This window comes from Ochotona princeps, chromosome 5, assembly GCF_030435755.1.
Source record: "Ochotona princeps isolate mOchPri1 chromosome 5, mOchPri1.hap1, whole genome shotgun sequence".
Lineage (NCBI taxonomy): Eukaryota > Metazoa > Chordata > Mammalia > Lagomorpha > Ochotonidae > Ochotona > Ochotona princeps.
This window is the reverse complement of record NC_080836.1, coordinates 26280765-26286250: the sequence shown is the minus strand read 5'-3', so window position 1 is coordinate 26286250 and position 5486 is coordinate 26280765. Positions and strand designations below refer to the sequence as shown.

Genomic DNA, 5486 nt, shown 5'->3' with positions numbered 1-5486 from the left:
CACATGGGACATGATTGTTAGTTATTCCTAAAACTGAAATAGTGTCATATTGTATCACCGTATCAACAGAAGAAGTATTATTTCACATAGCTTATGTAAAAGTAGTTGTAGACTATTCTTTACCACTACTATATTTATTTAAAACAAGTTTTTAAACTGCTGTAAAAGCTAAACTTGATAGATAGCTCTCAAAAGTGAAAAGGCTTCATTTGGAGAAAGAAAAACACACCAAAAAACAGCCAACAAATCGACTGAAAGTTTAAAAAGATGCTGCTGCATTGTTACAAATGTCCTCACTAAAATGAGAAACAGAAGATTCGGGAATACAAACTCAGAGAGGTCATCAAGATGTGAGACTTTAGACTTCGGTCGTCTTTGTAGAGTGGATAGATGAATTACACAGGTGCGTTTTCTAGAGCAAGACCTAGACAAACTCTGTGCCTAAATAAATAAATATATTAGAGTGAAATCATTTTTATGGTTTCCAGTCACTTGCTGGTTACTGAATAGCTTCCCAAACTATGTAGACTACATTAAAAAATGTTTGTATTACCCAGTAGTTCTGTGTTCTTTACTTTGCAAGTTTGGGTGCAAGTTCAAACATGTAATGAGGTAGGAAAATACTTGGAAACTAACCTGTGTATTACATCCATATGTATCCACATGTCCTATTATTCCATATTGCTTCTTAATTCACATTGTTTATGATAGTTAATGTTTCTATTACTGTTTTTCAGATTGTATCATGTAAAAAGGAGATTTCATCATGATTCTTAAGAGTTAAAGTAGATTTCTCAGATTCATTCAGAACCAACCAATTTGTCATATAACATGTCATATCATATCAAAGTGTTGCTTTGAAAAGGATTGAGACTTAAAAGGAAATATATTTTCAGCTGTCAATTTTTCTAAAACCAGAGAGATTGAGAGACCTAGAGGAAGTCTGTTTAAATTCTTGAGTCAGCTAAAATGTGGAGATGTATTTCCAAAGTATTAAGTTCCTGCTACTATAGTCATGTTAATGTGCTTGTGTAAAACCCATTTAAAAATGGCCTTCATGTGTATGACAGAGCTTAATCTATCTCCTTTAAATGAAGGCTGTGCTGTAATCTATATCTTTTTTAATTTAAGGAATAACATATCAAAGTTTTGTTTTCGAAAGATGTATAATATTGAATTCTCCCTCTTTCCCTGGTCTCTCTTTCTGTCTTTCTCATCCAAGCTCAAAAATGGGTACAGAGGAAAGGAGACATTGGAAAAATACTGAATAGGTTGTGTCAAGACAATAAGAAAGACTGTGAATTGCATAGTACTATAGAAAAGGACAAGGTATGGAGAGAATGCAGAAAGACAAATTCAGGGAAAGACTGGACCCCAGGCATAATTCTTAAAAAGAAATTAAACTATCTTCAAACAACAGAATAATTTATTAAAATAAGTGTCTCCTCTCATTTAGTAATGAGTATCATGAGAAACTATTTGAAGCATAAAAAATACTTTAATTTCCATCATTGTGACTCTAAATATCATTAAGCTCTTAAGAATTGAAACATGAGAGTGTTGTAGAAACCTGAAGGTGTTGTAGAAAAGGTGTGACTGATGATACTAGATTTATGAAGACACCAGTGAGGTGTTTTTTGTTTGTGTTTTAATTAAGTGGATGAGAAAGAAGTCTTCACAGAAAGAGTGGTGGATGACTAAGGATGTCTGTGTGCTCTTAGAACGCACTCCTTGCCATTCAACATGGAGAATCACAGAGATTTTCAGTGAGTGAGTGTTTTGGATCCAGGACATTAGTTTCTTGCTAGTTACCTTCTCAATTTCTTTCAAAGCCTTTGGCGTGCTGTGAAGATCAGCTCAGTTTAAATTCACCTGAACTCATGATGACTTGGTCCTTTACAAGGGTTGCTGTGTAGAGGAATCTCTGTATATGCCTGCATTATATTCACTAAAATGATTCACTGTTGTAATGTTTTTGCTCTTAATTTTTACAACTTATGTGAATCATATACCCCTGCCACCTTCCTTCAATTTATGACTGGTTACCAAAATTCTCTGTACTAAAGGTACCCATCGACCACTGATAGATTTATCTGTCTTTTACAACTGTCAAAACAAGTGTACAAAGGAAACGTTTGTCTGCATTCTGTAGAGACTCATTGGAAGAAATTATAATTATTAGTAGAAATTAAACATCATGTACCAACATGATGTCCTCAATCAAATCTGCTTATTTAAAAGTGGAACCCACCTGACAATTGCATCCATGTTTATATAAACTTTCTTAATGAGTGAATTGGAGGAAGCAACTTATAAAAATATGATCCCAGTTGAAAATCAGAGATGGCTTAATTAATGAAACATTAATTTTACAATTTTCAGGTAAAATATGTCTCTTTCTGTTATTATTGCTTCACCAAAAAGCAAAGCAAAGCAAAACACATAAAATTTTTCTGAGTCATTTTCCACTCTACAATTCTACATACCAATACCAAAAAATTCCACTTAACAAATGTCTTCTTATAATAGAATCTGACAGTGGATGAGATGCATATAAAGATGCATTTTTTTGTGAAATATCTGTTATTGTGGTAGACTCAATGTTTATATGTAAGCAGTGCTTTCAGTAGCAGGATTGAATCCTTGGTGGACACCAGGTGGTGCATTGGAGTATCAGTCATTGATATCTGTGGCTTCTGAGCCTAGTTTTGAGAGTGTAGACAATTTGAGGCAGTGGCGATGATTCAAGTTATTTGGTTATTTCCATCCTTTGTAGACCTGGATTGAGATTCCTGTCTTGGTTTCAGCTGTGGCCTAGTCCTAGCCACTGTGGGCATTTGTAGAGTGGACAATCTGGTGAGAAAGTGTTACATTTATTTGTCTTTCTCTTTTTTTCACAAATAAGTACATAAATAAAAATTGAGTGCCCTTACAGCATATTAACCAGAATATGTGCTTGGCCAAAATTTATTTGGAAATAGTCATGCTTAATCTAGGTACTTTAAAAGCATCTTAAATTTACTAAAGAAATTTGGTTCCTCATATTTAATAATAATGACATTTTTAAGAATAAGAACAAAGAATTAGTGCACCCTGCTGTACTGAGAAAGTAAACAGCAAAAGATACCGCTTTGCTTTTGGGTGATGGGAAGGCTAAATTAATCTAACGAACCAAAGAAAAAGCTGTCAAATCCTACATTTGATTCTCTTCTGTGGAGTTGCTCTGTATCTGTGTGTACTTTGCTAGTCTCAACTTTAAGTATGCAACTAATGACTTTCTAGAGACGAAAGCATGAAACTGTACTATACCAATCAGAACTCTGGCAATCCACAGGCCTTGGAAAGGGATATTTTGGGAGAAATTAGTTAAAACTTATTCTTTTGGGCCCAGAATAGTAGCCTAGTGGCTAAAGTCCTTGCCTTGCACATGCCAGGATCCTGTATGGGAGCTGGTTCTAATCCCAGTGGCCCCTCTTCCCATCCATCTCCCTGCTTGTGGCCTGGAAAAGCAGTCAAGAATGGCCAAAAGCCTTGGGACCCTGCACCCACGTGGGAGATCCTGAAGAAACTCCTGGCTCCTGGTTTCAGATTGGCTCTGCTCTGGCCTTTGTGTTTGCTTGGGGAGTGTATCAACGGACAGAAGATCTTCCTCGATCTCTCTTCCTCTCTGTGTATCTGACTTTCCAATAAAAATAAAAGAATTCTTTAAAAAAATAAAAATAAAAAAGTAAAAAATAAATTTAAAAAGACAAAAAAAACCTTAATCCCTAATTTTTAAAATATCTGTGATTTGAATAGTTAATACTAAGAAGACTCTAAAGTTATTAGAGTTTTTAAACATTAGGTTCTCATGTGTGCCAATAGTAAATTTTTCTCATTTTCTTTGGAAAGTACTATGCTGACAGCATTGTTGAGTGCAGTTCTGCCTCCTTGTTCTCCTGTTTGAGTAACATGTTCATCTCAACAAGTGTATCTGAAACCTCTGTATTGGTACCACAGGAGCGAAGCCTTCAGTAGATTCTGCCTAAGAACAGAATAACTAAGCTTGGATCTTCTAAGTGTATTTTCTATTAGATACCTTTCTTTTTTAAGCTTCTTTTGAAAATTTAGATGTGTATTTTATTTTCTTGGATAATTTGAAGACCCTGCCCCATCTCACACAAAGACGATAAGGCCAAGTTAGAAAATATGTATTATTTATTGCTCCATTCTAAATTTGGTAATATAAATTTTGTGATATTTTATGAGCTCTCTCTCTTTTTTTCTCTCCATCTCTCTCTTCTTCACTCTCCCCCATCCTGATACACACACACACACACCCTATATTGCTTTAGGCTCCCCTCACACACACGTATAGACATACCCCATATTGATTGAGGCTCACTCTATAGAAGCTTGATTATAGTTATTTTTTGTTGACAAGCAGATTTTACAGCAGGATAAGGGGAGACAGAGAAAGTCTTCCATCTGCTGGTTCACTCCTCAGATGGTCACAAAGGCCAGAGATGAGTTTTGCTGTAGCTGGGAGCCAGGAATTTTTTCCATGTCTCCTTTTATGGGTGCAGGGCTCCAAGGACTCAAGCAATCCTCCACTGTTTTTCCAGGCCAAACAGGGTTGTGGATTGAAAGTAGAGGGGCTAACTACAAATAAAGATATTCCCATTCCACCACAAAGATCATGCCAATAAATTTGTGTTTGCTTTTTTGTTTAATGATCAAGAAACTAGTAGTTACTCCTTAATTTTTGTAATTATTGAATCGCTGTGTTTATCCATCAAAATCATTGATAAAATCACTGTAATATGTGCTCAGCTTCATGACATTCAGCTTTTGTATCTTGTTGAACTAAAAAAAGTGTTCTCTATGATGTTTTAATGCTTTCCCACAGTTGTCACAAGGTAACCATATATGCTAGATCTATTTTTCATTCAACTAAGAGTATTTCCAGTAGTCCAAAAAGATATGATTATTATGGTATGATTCAATTAAAAGAAATCCAGTGGTCATTTTACATTGTGTAGATAAAAATAGAGATACTGTCAGAATAAGTTCACTCCTTTCTGTCATGATATGAAGAGGAACTTAAAGAATTCAGGTGCTCACTTTGGCAGTACATGTACTATAAAATTGGAGTGATACTGAGAGAATTAGCTTGGCCCCTGAGTGAAGATGACATACAAATTTGTCAAGCATTCCATATTTTTGGTTTACACTTACAATTTTCACTGCATAAAATAAATTATATTTCTAAACATTTGATGATGTTTGAAAATAAAACAGGTTTTTATAAGAAAGAAAAAACTGGCTCCAGTATGTAATCCCAGAACCGCAGGCAGAGGATTACTGTGCTGCATCGCTGCACCTCTGCCCCCTGTTTTAAACTTCTTGACTAAACTAATTAATGAACCCAATTAGTGACTACATGGGGATCAAAATTTTTAGGTTCTGGCTTTAAGTCCAGTAAAATAGTGAAGCTGGTCTTCAAG

General features: G+C 35.1%; 1 non-coding gene across 1 annotated transcript; it reads left to right on the top strand.

The window, feature by feature from the left end:
* The first annotated feature begins 5095 nt into the window (after positions 1-5095).
* Positions 5096-5204, top strand: LOC118757934 (U6 spliceosomal RNA). The gene has a single exon (XR_004995440.1). It is a non-coding gene; the product is annotated as a U6 spliceosomal RNA (small nuclear RNA).
* The last annotated feature ends 282 nt before the right edge of the window (positions 5205-5486 follow it).